This window comes from Sus scrofa, chromosome 13 (assembly GCF_054392235.1).
Source record: "Sus scrofa isolate SSC_HxYL_T2T_F1_AM1 chromosome 13, Sscrofa_HxYL_maternal_Yorkshire_Landrace_v2.0, whole genome shotgun sequence".
NCBI classification, from domain to species: Eukaryota; Metazoa; Chordata; class Mammalia; order Artiodactyla; family Suidae; genus Sus; species Sus scrofa.
Window position 1 is genome coordinate 113818215 of NC_139395.1, and position 20202 is coordinate 113838416.

Genomic DNA, 20202 nt, shown 5'->3' on the forward strand with positions numbered 1-20202 from the left:
ATTATTGTAATATGGAATTTATTTCCCTCAATAGTTCTCCTCACATGTTAGAACCTTTGCAAATGCAATTTTCTGAGCTAAGCCCCTAATTCAGATATAACAAATTCTTTCTTAGTTGCTTCTTAACTCTTTAGTAATTTGTCATTTGATTTTTGGATAAATGGCACTTACATCACTTACATTTTGACAGTGTATTTGATGCAATATTTTGGAGGCTGTGACTTAAGTTTATATTGAGCTCTTGTTGCATATTTTTGTCAGCTTTGCTTAATAGATCCTCTCATTATTTCTTTAACTGATGTCAATATTTTTAAAAAATCCATTTTGAAAAGAAGTAAAGGTAGATTTATGATTCCAGTTCTTTTAGTTTCATTTCCCTGAATTTTATAATTATGCTTTGATTTTTGAGATGAATAGGTAGAGCCTTTCACACACTTTTGAGCACACTTCTGTGATTTTAAAACTTTGATTGTTCCTTTATGATAAACTGTATCCATTTCTTGCTGGTGATAGACTTTGGACAAATCACTCTAGTTGATTAGACTGCAACATTCTAATTTATGGGATTTGAGGCTCATGTCATAAAATGCTTCTGTTTTATGTTCTGAAATGGGAGGAAATGTACCTGATTCAGATATGTATTTTCTAGCAATCTTTGTCTTTGTTTCTGTCTCTCAGGGATGTGATTTACTTATGATATTGTCTGAAGTGTAGCATTTTATATTTCTTGCTTTTTTGCACACATTTTAGTGATATATTTATAACAACAGCTATCTAACATATACATTTTCTAGTTGAGATATGGTTGTCTGTGTATTTATTTAACCAAAAATTGTTGCTACATGACAGACCCCAAACATGTTTTGGCTTCTGCTTTGATAACCTTTCAATCATTGTTGAAATAGCATGAGTCATCTGAACAATACAAAAATATCTTGAGCCATTAAGACTGTGAACTATTCACATTTCTCTCTGTTTCTCTCTCTCTCTCTCCCTTCCTTCCTTCCTTCTCCTTCTCCTTCTTCCTCATAACATTCTGGTGGTAGCAGATGTGTGTGAACAATCTTAAATTTAGCTGATTGACATTTTGCTTTTCTTGCCAATGTAAAAACATGCTCATGAATCTCTTTTGTGGTCCACCCACCCTTGCAAAGGCTTTGTAACCTTTGGCTATTAAGGATTTAAAGGCCTATTTACTTAATAAAAACCATTCTAGTTAATATGTTTTGCAAGGCGGCTGAACATAGAGGGAGCTGAGTGACAGGTGTGGTTCTTACTGCTGATTATAACATTTTTTTTGGCACTGGAAGAAAAGTTGGTTTTGTGAAATAGTTCTTTCATCCAAGGTACCCACAGACTCATTTCTGCTGCATGTCTCCATCATGGCTTCCAACCAAAAGCTACTCTTCCAGCTACAATCCCATCAGGGCCAGTTTCAGTAGAGGAAAGGCTGAAAGTAGAATGTGTTATAGGAAGGTCCCAAAGCGTAGCTTCTTAGAGCGAAATGGTTATTCTTGGGATTGTTTCAGTGGAGTAGAGCCTTGACAAGTTCCAAATAGAGTCTAGGCTTATTTTGTGTGTTTCTAGCTTATGGGTAGGGCTCAGGTGAGATCCGGTGCCTAAGGGCAGTTCTCCAGCCTCCTAGAGTCACCTGGCTTGATCCTTCTGCATGGAGATTTCCATCATGTGATTTTTATTCTTAGTTACCATGTTTTATTGTTAATGTTCCTTCCCTCTCCCTATTACACTCACAAGGGACATTCCTACTTTATCATACATGTTGGGCCTAAATAGATATGACCTAACTGATTTGAGATTTTTATTGAATATTGCTAGAAACTAGGGAGTAATCTGAACCCTTTCAGAAAACTAAACAGAGATTAGAAACTTTCTAAGAAAAGCTGAAAGTCAAGAAATATCCTCCAGAGAAATAGTCTGCACCATGCTTTTCTTGTTTTAACTAGTTTTTCAAATTCCAGTCTCTCTATCTGAATCTGGCTCCCTCCCATGAGTAAACTCAAGCCAGAGCATGTAAAACATATCCAGGCAGCCAGTCACTGGGGTGGATTCAGGCCACTTCCATCTTGCCTAATTTATCCTGTGTTCCTGATTCTCATCTTACTTGTGCCTTTGACACCATCTAATCTGCACTTACACACTTGACACAGTACATTACACAGCACCTGACTCCAGTAATAAGACCCATGTTGATGGAAAACTCACTTTGAATTCGACATTCTGCAGTTACCTCAGAAGCATCCTTCTCCAGGATGCTGTTTTGATGCTTGATGTCTGATCCCTGTGCACCACAGTGGCAGGAAAGAAACATCTTTTCACCTGGTGTTTCATTTCAGGTGCATTGGAATGAGTGGAACTGTCCTGGGCAGATCATAGTGTTGGCATGGAGAACATGTCCTTGGACTATCCATGACTTAATAAGGATCTTCGTATTTTAAGAACTGGTCAAAGATGACTCAGCCTAGTGATTTGAACATAGAAAGAATGTCAAGGAGTTCCTGTCGTGGCTCAGTTGTTAATGAACCTGACTAGTATCCATGAGGATGTGGCTTCGATCCCTGGCCTCTCTCAGCGGGTTAAGGATCTGGTATTGCCATGAGCTGTGGTGTAGGTCACAGACTCGGCTTGGATCCTACGTTGCTGTTACTGTGGCTGTGGTGTAGTCCGGTGGCTCCAGGTCTGTTGCTACCCCTAGCCCGGAAACTTCTGTATGCCGTGGGTGCAGCCCTAAAAAGACAAAATAAATAAATAAATAAATAAATAAATAAATAAATAAATAAATAAGGTCAAGCTTCAATGCTTTAGAGTAAGTCACACATATTTACCCATTTTTAATTTTTGTTGGGATTACAAGGACTATAAATATAGTCATTTTGTCTTCAGTATGACTATGAAGATTTTTTCTGATATATCTGTGGAGAAGATAAATAATTATGGATGGAATAATAATTCAGCTCTGTACAATTTTGGCTGGTTAAATATCTGTACTAACATTGTGTTAACTAATGAATCAGAACTGGTCTGAGGAAAGTGTCTAGTGGTGGGTAGTAGGTTTCTGTTATGAGCATTATTTTATCAATGATCTTAAGTATAGTATTTTTCTTACCTCTTAGTTCATAGCTGAGGATGTTTCATGCAGGAGAGGAGAAGCAGTTTACGTAAGGTTAGCTAGCTGGTCAGCTGGAAAAGTGAAGCTAGAAACCAGATTTTTCTTATTTCCAAGAAAGGGAATTTCTACTAGGACATGTGATCACCAAGGAACCCCAGTGCTGAGCAGTCAGTACAAGTACTGTAGAGTTCTTATTTATTTAAACTGAGAACAACTTTTTAAACTTTGGAGCTATCATTCAATGGCATAGGCTTTCTCATAAAGTAATAAGCTTCTTAACACCAGTAATATGTGTGCACAGACTGAATGGGCATCAGAGATACTATAGAAGTGTACTGACTCTATATAGTGGGAGAGTGTGTGAGTGGGGGTCCGTAGTGACTAGTTTATCTCTAAGGTATCTCTCATCTTGAGCATGGAGAGGGAACACTAATGTAATGTTTTCTCATTAAAAAGAGAAAACAAGGAGTTCCCGTCGTGGTGCAGTGGTTAACAAATCTGACTAGGAACCATGAGGTTGTGGGTTCAATCCCTGGCCTTGCTCAGTGGGTTAAGGATCTGGCGTTGCCGTGACCTGTGATGTAGGTCACAGACGCGGCTCAGATCCCACATTGCTGTGGCTCTGATGTAGGCCGGTGTCTACACCTCTGATTCGACCCCTAGCCTGGGAAAACTCCATATGCCGTGGGAGCGGCCCAAGAAATGGCAAAAAGACAACAAACAAACAAACAAACAAACAACAAGGAGTTCCTGTTGTGGCATAGGGAAAACAAATCCGACGAGTTGTGAGTTCGATCCCTGGCCTCACTCAGTGGGTTAAGGATCCAGCATTGCCATGAGCTGTGGTGTAGGTCAGGTTGCAAACACAGCTCAGATCCACCGTTACTGTGGCTGTGGCATAGGCCGACAGATGTAGTTCTGATTTGACTCCTAGCCAGGGAACCTCCATATGCTGCTGGTGCAGCCCTAAAAAACAAAACAGAGAGAGAGAAAACAAGAATAATTTCTTCATTCAACAAGCATTAGGTGCATACTCAAGGTACTGTGTGATTCTAAGCACTGATCACCCAAGTCTGTCTGAGTCACCAAGAAACCACCAGCTTAGGAGGAAGTAAGAAAGTGTAAGATTGGGAAATGAGTTAAAATTAAAAGGATGGAAAAAAGACCCAAGAGGAAGAGTAAAATGTATCACTTGAATCTATTTGATAAGGAAAACCTAGGTTAAAGGGGTAAAAGGAGAACCAGAGTTATATTATTTCATTATCTCTAGCATGGAGATACTTAAATGCATGAAAAAGAAACAAAAATTTAGTATTTATTGATCTCTAGTAAATGCCATGATTCTATTCAGGATTGTCAAATCCCTAATGAGCTTTTTTGCCTGCATCCTTTCAACCTGTGTAGCTGTAGCTGTATAATGAACACTTAGAGATTCTTTCCCAGTTGTTATCTGCATTTTTCCTAATTGGAAGAAATTCCAAAGCTGTAGACCATTAATTCATGGACTCAACATCAAGTCGGCCTTGCTGCTGGTGCTGCTCTGAATTTGAATCTATCTTTGAATAACTGGGTTTGTCCTACACATTGTATATTTAGGCTATGTTGTCATAAGTAGATCCGCATAAGTATAGTAGCTCAAACACAACAGACTTTTATTCCTTAACTAGGTATCAGCAGTTATCTTCTCTACAGAGCTATCAGAAAAAATCTTCATATTCATACTGAAGTCAAGATATGATGCCTGTATTTATATTCCTTGTTATCCCAGCAAAAAATAAAAATGGGTAAATACATGACTTGCTCAAAGGCATTGAATTTGACTAGACACCAAGTGAGATGACCTTCCTTCATTTAGTCATTCTGTGGAGGCACCAGTTCGATCCCAGGCATAGTGGGTTAAGGATCTAGTGTTGCTTCAGCTGTGGCATAGTCCAGCTCTGGCTCAGATTCAATCCCTGGCCCAGGAATTTCCATATGCCTTGGGGGTGGCTGAAAAAGAGAAAAAAAAAAGTTAAAACAATCCAGGAAGGAAAAGGAAATGAAACAGTATAAGTAGAAATAAGGTTTTAGTGGGCCAGGTCTGAAAGAGACACATATCACTCAGTTTGCATTCTTTTTTCTGAATTCAATCACATGCCATACCTAACTGCAAGAGAGATATGGAAATAGAGTCCTACAGGAAACAATAAGACAAGAAAATGGATTTTAGATCACTTAGTACTCTCTGCCATACCTGGGAGGAATTCTGCCTCCAAACCTCTAGTTCCTGTTGCTATAATGTTGACATATGCCACTAGTTCTTCTTAATGTTAACTTCTCTGCAGCCTTGGCCATTGCCCATTTCAGACTTCTAGGTTGCAAACTAAAGAATCTGACTGTAGTTAATTTCATCTAAAAATTAATTTATTAGAAAGATATCAGCTATCTACTCAAATTAACAGAAAAGCTGGAGAATCAGGCTCAGGAGACAAAGAGGCACTAAGGGAAATTGGTTGGCCAGATCTCCAATCAAAGGGACACCCAAGGGACAGCATTGTTGGAGTGCTGCTGGCTTCATGCGATGTTAATGCAGTAGTCACAAGGAGCTCTAAAATGTGCCTTGCTTCTCTGACACACTTCCTCCAGATTCAGAGTCGTTAACAGAGCCATCCCATTGACTGGTTTAGATCATGTGTTCAAAGCCAGATTGCTAGGATGCAAAGAAGGGAAGTTACTTTTATCATGCGGGGTAGAGTCCTGTTCCTTGCTATAACTCCCATAACAGCAGGATCTGTAACTATAGGCTGGGGGCTCAGATGCACTAAACAAAAACGACAGAAATATACCGTGCCTGCTGTTTTAAGATGCCCCTCAAGCCACATTAGATCAACTGATGACCCACGCCAGTTCTCACTGATTCCAGTTGGCCGCATGCCTAGACTACGCCTTATTGCTATGCTTAGACTATGCCTTGTTGCTCCTCCTGGGATATGCTTCAATCTCTTTTGCCAGTTTATTACCCCAGCCCACCCAGCATCCTATGTGAAACTTGCTTTGGCCCTTTTTGGTGCTCACTTTTCAGGCCCTTTCTTACAACACTTGACATTGTTTTGAGAACTCAATTCAGACCTGGGACCTATGTGATAAATCTGTATGGCCATCGCCCAGACATTTGACCCATCTCCTATGGGGTTTTCTCATCTGTAAAATGAATAAGTCGGCTCAATTCCCATTAGTCTCAAAGGGACGCCGAGAGGCTTAACAAGATGGTGCTTCGAGATATTTGGAACACAGGGTGGCATTATCACATTATTATTTTCACAAGCTGTTCACCTGAAGGGAGAAAATAAAGAGTGGAAATTTAATGCCAGAGAGGTTTCTGGCACTTTGTCAATTCGACATTAGCTTTGAGGGCTTTTGGAATTTTGCCTGAAATTTTCAGTACCAAGCAGCTAAAAGCTGTGTTTTTCTGCGCTCGTGATATTCCTGTCCCCAGGGATGGCATTAAGCATTTGTGAAGGATGAGCTGTGCCAGACCCATTTTCCAATGTGCCACCAACAGACACAAAAAAGCAATGCACACTCTGTAGATGGCTGCTCTTGCCCACATTTCACACTTGGAACAGCACCTCTGACTTTTGCCAGCAGAAGAGGGATGAGGGAGGAGTGTTCTGCATATGCACGTGTGAAGGCAGCTCCCTGTCTGACACGCAGGCCATTTGTGGCTGGGCAGCTTCTATATGAGTGGTCAGATGGACCTTATTGAAGCTCACAGAACCTTTCTTAGACCTTTCAAATTCACCCACGTCACAGTCCTCTTTGAAAGAGAACTATCAGTTATGCAAATGTAACATTTGCCAACTAAATTGGAGTGGGCTAATGAGAAGTAGAGGGAAGTACATACTTTTGGAACTTCGTTTTAATGGTTTTGGAAGGAAAAGAAAGGCAGGAAAACTTGTCGGGATCCAGGGAAGCATTTGTTCATGTGATTGAAGTTTAAGTTTTGTGATCTTAATTTCATGGGAAGGTTGTAAATTGTTTCCTTTAATTGGACCAGATTCATTTTCAAATACACAGGCTTCCACATATGTGGCTAGAGTACATATTTGTGTATATTTTATTTATTTTTTATTTCATTTTATTTGGCTTTTCTAGGCCCACACCTGTGGCATAAAGAAGTTTCCAGGCCAGGGGTCAAATCAGAGCTGGAGCTGCTGGACTTCACCACAGCCACAGCAACTCCAGATCTGAGCCATTTCTGTGATCTACACCACAGCTCACGGCAATGCTGGATCCTTGACCCACTGAGTGAGGCCAGGGATTGAACCCGTGTCCTCATGGATACTAGTTGGGTTCATTTCTGCTGTGCCACAATGGGAACTCCATTTATGTATATTTTAAAAGCAATACTATACCATCCATTTATTAAAGTAGTAGTTGTTAATAGTAATTGTTCAGTGTTAAGAGCCAAAAATCTTGAACCTACTTAATCTTAGGAAATAGGTCTTACATCTTCATAAAGAAACATAAACCTAAGCTTTAGAAGTAGAAAGCTGCTTGCATTTTAAGCAGTTAGTTTGTCTAGTGGCCACTAGTTCATCTAAAACTGTTAGGAAATGTGGCTGCTACACAAATGAAATCTACCAACAATGACAGGTTACTTTCTTTTTCAATAAATATATTTTGAATGACAGTGATTCTAAATTACATTATAAAATTTTATGTTCATTTTATAGCAATGCTTATTTGCTTCTATAATATGCATTTATGCTAATTTTAGAAAATATATACAAAATTTTTAAAATATCCCTCGCCTTTAACCCTGTAGTCTCTACCACCATTACTAATATTTTGGTGAATTGCTGTCTGACCTGCAATCCCATTGCAGGGTATATATCTGGAAAAAAAACAAAAACTCTTAATTTGAAAAGATTCATTCACCACAATATTCATAGCAACACTATTTACAATAGCCAAACATGGAAACAACCCAGGTGTCCATCAATAGACAGTCAGTTTGAGATGTTGTATACAGTATGGAAGGTCCTCAAAAAACTAAAAATGGAACTACATATGATCCAGCAATCCCACTACTGGGAATATATCCAGAAAAAAAAATTATTTGAAAAGATACATGCACCCCAATGTTCACTGTAGCCCTATTTACAATAGCTAGGACATGGAAGTGACCTAATGTCTATCAACAGAAAAGTGAGTAAAGAAGATATGGTATGTGTATACAATGAAATAATACTCAGCCATAGAAAAGAATGAAATAATGCCATTTGCAGAAACATGGATGGATTTAGAGATTATCATACTAAGTGAAGTAAGTTAGACAAAGACAAATATCACTTATATGTGGAATCTAAGAAAAAAGGTTACAAATGAACTTATTTACCAAACCAAAAAAGACTCACAGACTTTTAAAACATACGTATAGTTACCAAATGGGAATGGTGTAGGAGAGGGATGGATTGGGAATTTGGGATTGGCGTATTCACACTACTGTATATGAGATGGATGGTCAATGGGGCCCTGTTGTCTAGCACAGGGAGTTCTACTCAATATTCTGTGATAACCTACGTGGGAACGATACATATATTGTTCAAAATATAATTGAATATTACTCAAACATAAAAAGAATGAAATAATGTCATTTGCAGCACCGTAGATAGACCTTAAGATTATCATACTAAGTGAAGTAAGCCAGACAAAAGCAAATATCATATTCTATCACTTATATGTGGAATCTAAAAAAACAGATACAAGTAAACTTGTATACAAAACAGAAGTAAACTCCCCCCTCATTATTTGAGTATTAGCTTAAATGGAAGCTCTTTCTAGAAGTCCTCCTCAACTACCATTATTCTCTCATACTACACTTTTTCCTTCATATGATTTATCACAATTTGTTTTAGTTATTTTATATGTTTTACCTGTTTATTGTTTGTCTTCCCTCATTAGTCCCTGGTGAGGGTAGGGACCATGCCTAATTTCTTTTTCTTTTCTTTTCTTTCTTTTTCTTTTTTTTTTTTTTTTTTTTTTGCTGCACCCATGATATATGGAAGTTCCTAGGCCAAGGATTGAACCTGTGTCATAGGAGTAACCAGAGCCACAGCAATCATGTTGCCAGATCTTTAACCCACTGAGCCCTGAGGGAACTCCCTAATTTCATTTTTGTGTAAGTCCAGGGCCTATTAATATGCTCAATAAATGTTTCTTGAATGAACAAATCAGAGAATCCATCAGATGCTACAACTCCATAAAACATCAAGAAAGAAGAAAATGGCCCTGGCATATTTCTATTTGGAAACATTTCTTGAGGTAAAGAGAGAGGGAGAGTCTTGGTGGCATTCACACTCAGACTGTGGTCTTTTTTATACTTTTCTGTAGTAAAGTAGCAGAGAGCCAGACAATAGGATAAGAAAAGATCTTGCCACCATCCAGAGAAGCCACACTGGATAGTAGCTTCCTACTACCAAGTACGGGCATGGAGCTGTGCTTATCAAAGTAGTTTTTTTTTTTTTTTTTTTTTTTTTTTTTGTCTTTTTGCCATTTCTTGGGCCACTCCCGTGGCATATGGAGGTTCCCAGGCTAGGAGTCTAATCGGAGCTGTAGCTGCCAGCCTACGCCAGAGCCACAGCAACGCAGGATCCGAGCCACGTCTGCGACCTACACCACGGCTCAGGGCAACGCCGGATCCTTAACCCACTGAGTGACGGCAGGGATCGAACCCGCAACCTCATGGTTCCTAGTCGGTTTCATTAACCACTGCGCCATGACGGGAACTCCCAAAGTAATGTTTTACTTGCAGACTCAAGAAGGAGAAAGTTGACTTTGGCAATGGGGACTCAGCAATTCAGAATAATCTTCCCACTGAAAGACAACTGAAAAGGGAAGATAACACATTATGCAATACTATATACCTGTATAAAAATTAAAAGAATGCAGAAGATTTTAACTTACTAGGAAGAAGTATCTCCAGGGTATATTCCTGACAAAACAGCGAAAGAGGCAGATATAGTATACTACCTCTTGTGTAAGAACAGTAGGAGGGGGTGGTGATAAATACCTGTACTGAATATTTTTATTTGTCCAAAAGAAATTAAAAAATAAATTTAGCAACCTAACAAAAATAAAAATGATCACCTATATGTGGATAATGGGAACATGAAGGTCTGTAGAGTTGTCAAAGGATACAGAGGCTCCCACTGACCAAAGATGAAATAATTTGGGCATGAAAGGGATAATGAATACAATTATTGGAAGCAGACTAAATACATAAAAGCCCATAGGGTCATAATAAAACTATAAAAAGAGAAAGAAATTCCTGGCCACCACTGCAGTAACTAGAGCAACAACTCTAAAAGTAGATAACTAATATGAAAGAATTAAGCATATATTCAGTTTTTCAGTATAAACTATATTTTTGGACAACCAGATAAATCTACATAATAAGGGAAATTTCTTCTTTACAAAATTCCGCAAAATAAATATGGAAAGATTGAAATAATTTAGGAAATGATGATTTTATAATCCAAATGATACAACAGATTCAGGCAATGATCATGAATGAATGAAGCTGTTGCCAAAACTAGGCCTCTGTCCACCAGTACTAAATAGAAATGTGGAGACAAGAGTTTTGGGTGAAGGAGAAAATATAGCTTTTATTTCTTTGCCAAAGGAGGCCACAACAAACTAATTCTTTAGAGACTGTGCCCTCCTTTGGGGAAGAATGGCAGGGTGTTTTATAGTCCAAAAGGAGAAGAACAGGGTTTCAGAAAAGAATCAGGGTTGGGGCAAACATGCATTCTTCTTTCTTTCAAGGAATTTTAGACATTGAAGCTGGTGTTAGGAGATCTTGGCCTGATCCTGGTGTTCATCTTGGTCTTCTGTTTTATGGTATTTTGACTTTTCTTAGAATAACGGTACTTGAGAAAATGGTATATTAATTGGAGGTTAGTTAGTACCAACTAGGAGAGTTCCTGAAAAACATCAAATGCTTATAATCTTTAACCCACAGGTGACTGTGCTCAGGGTACCTAATCTTTAGCTCACAGGTGATTGTGTTTAGGGTTCAGTTAAGCGAGGGAGAAGCACCAGGGCTCCAAGCTGTTCAATTTTAAACTATTCATTTATAATAGAAGCATAAGGAATATAACTTTTCTCTTAGGTGTAGAAGATGCCTGCCTCATTATGTATATCTCTTGAGGGGCAACCAGGATCCTGCCCTAAGGCTGTACTATTGTTGCTTGACCATTCCTCCCTTGTCTCTGTATCCCCTTCCTTTCCCATCAGCACCTGTCTGAACCTGTCCTTTGGAATTCAGAGAAAGCCATGGAAGCTGAATGAGGTCCATTTCCTAAAAATAATAAATGGGGGACACAGAAAGGCTTTTGTGCCCAGGAGCCCCACAGGGCCCTGCTCAGTTTCAAAACCACAGGATGAAAGGTTGATGGGTAATAATACCAAGGAGACTTCAGGCTGCCATTGCTTGAACCCACTGATTGATCTGTCTTAGCATCATTGAAACTATGTCCTCTTGACATAGTTAAATCCAAATTACACAGCACCACCCATGACATATTCCTGTGAAAAACAGTAAAATCCAAGTCTGGTCAAGTCTTTGTGCAAACTTCCATTTACAAGAAGTAGGCAGATGAGGAAACTAGTTAAGTGACCTCATAAGAAAGCCAAGTAAAAAATTGTGAATATGTGATATTCTACCAAACAACTGACCCAGGTTCTTTAATAAATCAATAGGTTGAAAAAAGAAAAATAAAGAAGGATCTACTCTAGATTAAATAAGACCTAAAGGACATAACAGCCAAGTGAGTATATGAGCCTTATTTAAATCCTGACTCACACATACTGAGATAATCAGGAAAATTTGAGTATGGATGAGGTATTAGATGATGCCAAAGTATTACTACTTTGTGCAATGTGCAATGATGACATTCTAGCTAGACCAAAATTATTTGAGAAAAACCTCCATATTATTTTAGGGATGCATATTGAAAATCTAGGGGTAAAATGAGCTGATGTCTGGGACTCTCCTTAAAGTAAATTAGGGACAGGGAGAGGAAGGAAGGTAAAGGGAGAGAGGAGGGTGGGAGAGAGAGAGAGAGATGGAGTGTAGGAAAGTCTTTTTGCCTCTTTATGGCTACACCTGTGGCATACAGAAGTTCCCAGGCTAGGGACTGTATTGGAGCTGCAGCTAGACCCATGTCACAGCCACACCAATGCCACATCTGAGCCACATCTGTAAGCTACACTGCTGGCTGCGGAATGCTGGATCCCTAACCCCCTGAAACCCACATCTTCACATAGGCAATTTTGGGTCCTTAACCAATTGAGCCACAATGGGAACTCCAAGGAAAATCTTGATATTTGATATTTATTCAATCTGAGGATGAATGATGATGGTTTATTGTTATATTCTTTATTTTCATATGTTCATATTTTCCATAAAAAATAGTAAGAACAGTGAAATAATAACCAGTAAATTAAATAGAGTCTTGGCTAGTCAACCAAGACAAATATTTATCCCTTGTTATAAGTGATATGTCTCCTTTGTGTTTGATAGTCATCCAATATAAAGAATATAAGACTACAGTGCTTTTAAAGGGACATCAAATAACCACCAAGAGAGGGGGGAATTAATGTGACAAAATCTAAGAGAAGGTGGGACCCCAGAGGGTAGAACTCAGCATTCAATATGGTAGGAATATTATGAAAACTGATGGGTTCATGTTTGTCAGGTGCTCTCAGCCATGCATGGCACATGTTTAAGTGCTAGTTAAATTACTAAAATAATCTTTTAACATACACCTATCTACTCTAAAACAGCATATATATTTTCTGGGTTTTTTTTGTTGTTGTTAATTATTTGCTTATTGGTATATTACACCGTATACAGGGATTTCTGGATATTGGCCTCATATTCCAATTTGGCTTTATTTTAGGGAATCTTGGGATATATTAGGGTCTCTATTCTAAGAGCACCAACCTTCCTTGGGATGTGCAGACTTTATCATCCTATCTATAGCCTCTCCCTTTTATCCTTTCTGGAGTTGATTGCCAATAAAAGGGCATCGTCTTGATAACCATCTCATCTGGTGGTAATCTCAGCACCATAAGTTGATGTTCACAATCGGTACCCTTTTGTATGAGTTGAAAATAATAGGTGTTAAGCAGTCTTTGGTAAGGGTCACATATCAGCCAGTAGTTAAAATAATTGTTCCGATTTAGTGGTTGTCTTGATATTCTGCAGATATAGCCTATATTACATCACTATACTTTCCAGAGGAGCTACAACAAATTTTAGCATTACCTTTGAAGTCCCCTCCTTGTTAGACCATTTGTTATGGCCTCTTAAGAGAAAGAGTGACCTCAGATCTATTGCCCAACCATGTTCCCCATGTTCTGAAAAAAGGCTGGTGAGACCATGTAAGAGCATCCTTAGGCCTTTGTGAATTTATCTGAGCAGCCAGATATGCTCCATTAATTCACCTTGATGGATGCTGATGTTTGTATGGAGGCAAGAAGGTGGTATTGAAGTTACGATTTTGTTTCTTGCTCTGGCCTTTGCCTAGTCAAATCTGTGATCTTAAACAACACTGCAATTCTGATAAGTCATTGTTGACAATGCCAAGTAGTGATCTGTCTGGAAGAATTATAAATGAGGCAAAGAGCAGGTGGTTAATACAGACGGGATCTCAGACAAATAAGAGAGGCATGTGTCCTTTTTCCCTCCAGACCACCTTTCCTTTGTTGTCCTGGATATTGAATTAGCTACTGAGCTTTCTTGAAAGCCTATTATTCTCAGGATGTCATTTGGACAATTTGACTCAATAGTTATTGGATGGAAAATAATCCTCTCTCTCCCTCCTTCTGTGTGTGTGGGGGGGGAGGGAGGTGAGAAGGAAATAGAAACTTCTTTCAGATAATTATTTACTTATTTTCTTTGGAGCAAAATTAAAGTAATACAAGGTACTTATAAGAATCAAATGACACAAAGATTAAAGTTAGATACATGCTTAGAAATCAAGGTCAGAAACTACAGGACTAGATGATGTTGGGTTCACCCTAATGCCAAAGACAGTCCTCTCCAGGGGCCATGTTTTGGGGACTATGTGATCAACCGTCTTGAATGGGTAACTTGGGGTTGGAGAAGGTAGACAAGTATTTTACCACTCTATAACTCAGTTTCCACTTTTTTAGGATAAGGAGGTTGGATGAGTTGCTCATTAGGGTCTTTGGGCTGATGGCTTCATGCACTAGGGCAAGTAGCATGCTTCCAACACCCACAAGCACACAATAACTATGGGTTACTTTTATCTTACTAGAAGCAGAATGTCTGCTTGGTTCCATCTCTGTATCAACAGTAAATGACAAACACTGATGTCATTAACTTCATTTGGGATTTTGAGCTCTTATGAGGTAGAACTGCTAACAATATGCTTTTAAAATATCCCCCTTTGTAGGGTGAAACAACTTTGGAAGTTGTAACTTGAGAATGTATAGGTATTATTTATAGCCTACCTTTTGACTGAGATTTGAGATGACATTTTTCTTTCAACAAAACTCTCAAGTGGCACACTGTGATTTATAATTTTACTTGGTTATTGTCTGCATATGCTGCAGAAAGTTGAGAAATTATTCAAATCCTGCCAAAATGTATTTACTGTTATTTTTCTGCTACTGAGATTTCCGCCTTCAAAACATTTTAAAGCCTTCATATAGAATCAAGTTGGGACTTTTCAGAAAAAAGGAAGAGAGAAAATTAGAGAGACCAAGTTTCTGTCTTTGTCAGAGAAGTCTGAAGTAGATTGTAGAATCTTAAACTGCAATTGAAAATCTAGGGTGGCAACAAATCTCTATTTAGTAACTTAAACTGCCCAGTCTCCATAGGTATTTCATCCTATTTCCTTCTGGGGCATAAGAATTAGGAATACTCTTACTAAGCATCTTGGAATGCATCAGAACCAAACCATTCCTAGGGGGAAGTCCTCTTTATCTTACCTTATCAGAGTGTCCTCCTGATAGGTAAACTGAAGTCAGGCTTTGGAGCTAGAAATGGCATGTATCTTTAGCCTGTCTCTATTATCCTAAGTGATTCAAGGTAGAAGTCACATCCCACATAAAATAAAAAAGAAGCACCAGTTAGGAAGTTTACAGCCACACCCAATTTGTTCTCATTCCAGTTACATTTCTGATTACAAAGCAACCAGGAAGATTTGCTCATTTCACAATAACATCATCAGCACCCTCTGTTCTCTTGTCCTGTCCTGTCTTCCCTTTGGCTCCTTCTCCTCCAGCAGGGAGCCTCTCTTGTCCCTGCTGATGTCTCCTCCTGGAGAATCCTTCCTCTCATCAGGCAAGACCCACTTCAACTTCTCCCCTCTTAGCCTCTGAGAAATTGCACTTTAACCCCTCCCCCAACCCTTGTGACCTTTGCTTTGAACATCTTTATTGCCATGTTGACACTGCCCTGTGTTAGAACTATACACTCAGGTCTCCATATCCTTGGGATCTGCTTCCATGGATTTGACCAACCTTGGATGGAAAAGGTTAGAAACAGAAGATTCCCCAAAGTTCTAAAAAGTAAAACTTGACTACACAAGCAACTATTTACATAGTATTTACATTGTATTAGATATATAAGTAATCTAGAGATGATTTAAAGTATGCCAGAGGGTATGCATAGATGATATGCAAGTTATGCTATTTGATGTAAGGAACCTGAACATCCACAGATTTTGGTATCCTCAGGGATCTTATAAGCAATCCCCCATGGACACTGAGGGAGGTTTCTACATGATTATATTTCTCCTTTTAGAGACAGATGTAGTTCTTTTGACCTTAGTATTTCTCTCACAATATTTACACATAAAGGTATCCCATAAAACTTTTTGAATTGAATTCACTAATATTTAGTCTTTCTTAATACATAATTAATATTTTTCCTATGTGTGTCAATGACAGGGGAAAAATACTAAGTGAAATGAAGTTTAAATGTGAAGAGGGTAGAAACCTCAGATATTATCAAAGTTTGCTTTTCCTTCCAGTTTGAAGTTATATTTCATTGCTCCAAACTTCAATTTCCACTAATAAATAATGTCTTTCCTGAGACAGGAGGGAGGAGGGTAAGGACCAGGTTTGGTGCTTTGAGACAGACATTTTCTTTCTCTTTTTTTTTTTTTTTTTTTGTCTTTTGTCTTTTTGCCATTTCTTGGGCTGCTCCCGCAGCATATGGAGGTCCCCAGGCTAGGGGTTGAATCGGAGCTGTAGCTGCCGGCCTATGCCAGAGCCACAGCAACGCGGGATCCAAGCCGCGTCTGCAACCTACACCATAGCTCATGGCATCGTCAGATCCTTAACCCACTGAGCAAGGCCAGAGATCGAACCTGCAACCTCATGGTTCCTAGTCAGATTCGTTAACCACTGAGCCACAACGGGAACTCCTCCTTTCTCATTTTTAAAGGAAGTTAAGTCACTTGTTAAACCCCTCACAGTTGGTAAGGGCTAGAACCAGAATCTGAACTCAGGACTGTCAGATGCCAAAGGCCCGGCTCTCCTATCACTTGCTTCCTAGGCAGTGACCTTTCTGAGCACTCTTTGTAAATTAGCATCCCCATCCCCAAACGCTGTCTTATACAGCATTTTCCTCAGAACCTTCCTTCCCATCTGACTCATTATGATATGTTTGTTTCCCTGTTTACTGCCTGTCTTCTGCTCACTAGAGCATAAGCTGCATGAGAGCAGGGACTTTCTTCTGGTTTGTTCACTGATGTATCTCCAGCATCCAGAAGAGTGTCAGGCATGTGTACATTGTGGACTCACACTAGATATTTCTTGAGTGGATGAACAAACACAGAAGAAATGATTCTATAGTTTACAGTTTACTTGAAAGAAAATTTTTCCAATTTTCTTCCCTACAGTCCAGAAGGTTCTTGCCTCTGCTCACCTTGCTACTTCCCAGACTATTTCCTACAACTCCTTTTCTCTTGTTTTTGCCACAGGTAACTTTTATCACAAGTCACCCATATAGACCTAGAGCTGTAAATACCTGTTGCAAAATTTCTTGCAGCAAATAATATGTCACCCATTGTCTTAAGGATACTGCTGTTGACAATTCAGCACACAATTTAGAGATTCATAAAAAATTTTTAATTGCCAAGATTTCTTCCCCTTGTGTAATTTTAACATGCCAATAGCTTATGCTGGGAGCATTTATTAGGGACCATTTAAGTTAGCTGCAGATAGAATAATAAAAGAAGAAATGGGCAGGCTGTCACTGCTTGCAGAGCCCCAGTCGTCTTTCTTTGGACCAGGCCTGCACTCAAAGCCGCTAGAACATTTAACACTCAGAGCAACACAGGTGTGTTTATAAAGGACTTATAACATTGAAAGGCAAGTGTCAGAAATCATGAAGGAGACTAATGGCATAGGAAATAAAATCTAAAAAACAAACTTCAATCTTTTAAAATAAACCTGTTTGGCCCATGCCACATCTTTACTGGAATTCAGCTATCTGAGCATTTTGTTAAAGTTAATTTTAAAGACCTTTTTGTATTTCCCCTTCATTTGCCTACTCCAGCCCTCAACTGCATCTCAGTAAATGCCGTTGCTAGCATCTTCCAGATGCTTTAGCCAGAAACCCTGGGATCTCTGCCTCTCTCTATTATACCCAATCACCAAATCTTGTTTTGCGTTTTTTCATTAAAAAAAAAAAATCTGCTTGGCCGGTATGCTAGGAAAGACCTAGACTACTGCAAAAATCTCTAATTAGTCTTCTCCCATTTTAACAGGTTGCATTTTGTCTTCTTCAAAACATGGAATTCCTGAACCCCAGTACCTGTTAATGCAGCCTTATTTGGAAATAGGGTTTTTGCAGATGATCATGTTAAGATGAGTTCATTAGGGTGGGCCCTAGTTCAATATGACGTAAAGGGGAAATTTGTATTCAGACACACACACACACACACACACACACACACACACACGGCGAGAACTCCATGTGAAGATGAAGGCAGAGATCAGGGTGATGTATTTACAAACCAAGGGAACACCATGTGTTGCCTGCAAGACAGCAGAAGCTAGGGGAGAGGCGTGAAGCAGATTCTCCCTCATAGCCTCAGAAGCAACCAACCCCACTGACACCTTGATTTCAGACTTTCAGCCTCCAGAACATTTTGACAACAAATTTCTGTTGTTTAAGCCCCTTACTCATTGTTACATTATTATGGCTGCCTTAGGAAACTAAGCCAGCTGTCTTCTCGTCTGTTCTTTTCTCAAACTCTACTTAAACTAAAAAAAACATATGCAAGTAATACATTCTTATAAAAACTGGAACAGTTAATACCTAGCATTTATTGAGAGCTTTTTAAAAATGCACCAGAAACTAAGTGATTTACATGCTATGATTTCATATACTCCTTATATTATCTTCATTTTATAGAAGAGGAAATTGAGGCACAGCAGCTCAGTAACTTGCCTTTGGTCACATAGCTAGATTCAAATCCATACATGTGGCTTCAGAGCCCGAGTGCTCAACACCATGGCATTGCCTTTTTGATTATGCCTTCAAATGTGGTGCTCTTTCCATACCTTTGGAAGTAACCATTGTTAGTTTTAGTGTGTAATGCGCTGTCTTTACGTGTATGTAGGTGTCTCTATAAAAATATGCAGTCTTGCATATCCCCAAAATGATGATACATGTCTTCCTATAACTTGCTTTTTTTCACTTAATTTATCTTCAATTTTTACCCATTTTAATCAGTATATGTACATGTACATATATATATATATATACACACCTTCTGCTTAGTAGTCAATTGCATAAAGTGTTTTTAAAATGTTATTTTACATCAACATATTTTATATGATGAGTATTTCTATTATGCTTGTTTAGATTTGTGCTAGAATGGGGACAACAGCTTTCCATGTCCTTGGAATGCGTTCCAAATGGTGGTAGGAGCAGGGAGACACACCAGTGACTGTGAGAAAGGGGTTTTAGAGATGGAGGGTGAGGAGAGTCAGGGAGGTGGCCCCAGACCCAGCTTGGGTGGCTGCTGTTTCCTTCATTGTCAGTTTCCTTTGAGAAGAGATTTGGGGAAGAAGAAGAATGTGGGCTTGGAAATTTCAGTATTTGGGATTCATGTACTGCTTGGTTTCACCGGTTGAGTCAGTTAACTTCTTTGAGCTTTATTTATTTATTTATTTATTTACTTATTTATTTATTTTTTAGAAAAGCAGAGATAATAGTTTCTGCCTTTCCTGGTTATATGATTTCTTTGAGGAAAAAAATCAAATGAAAAATGGTTTGCAGACACTGTTGTTATTATGGTTATTATTCCGTTTGCACTGTTTCCAGGTACTAGATATCAGAAATGTTGTTTTGTAGAGTCTTTGGAATACCAGCCACTATATGGGATGCTTTTTATTAACTTTATGGGATTGTTATGAGGAGGAAATTTAAATTTTCTCTCTTCTCTCCTCTATCCCCCCTACATTCAGTGTCCTTACTACCTAACAATTTGTTGAAAATCCTAGGATTTCTCCTCTCGTGATACACATTCTGAAAGATTTATAATGAATCAGAAGCTTTTCAAGTGTTCTGACAGAGAGGGCATTAAATCATTATTTAATTTTAAAACACATGGTTTAGTGAATTCTTCATTGATTTACAAACAAGGTTATTTGGCTACCTAGGTGTGTATGTGTGTGCACGTGCACGTGTGCACATGTGGACTTTGCTCTCTCAAAACCATCAACTTAGTTGATGTCAACAATCTCTCATTGTCTGAGCTTCAGGTAGAACTCTTTTTTCCCTTCATCCACATGAATTTGAATTGGGAGCCGATATAGGTGTTTCTTTGAGTAATGGAATTTGCAACAGACCCAGCCTTTCTTCTATCAAATTAAGAAAAGGATACAGATGGCTCTTCAAATACAACAAAAAATTAAGGCAAAATAACAGGGAAAAAAAAGAGAATAGAATCACCCATAAACCCATGGCAATGGCCTTGCATAGGCATTTGCTACCCCAAGAGAGGTTCTTTAGATTGATTACCAGCACTTAAAAAAAG

General features: G+C 38.8%; 1 protein-coding gene across 5 annotated transcripts in view; it reads left to right on the forward strand.

The window, feature by feature from the left end:
• Nucleotides 1–20202, forward strand: part of SCHIP1 (schwannomin interacting protein 1) — a 776793-nt gene that overhangs the window by 212731 nt on the left and 543860 nt on the right. The gene's annotated exons all lie outside the window — the stretch shown is intronic.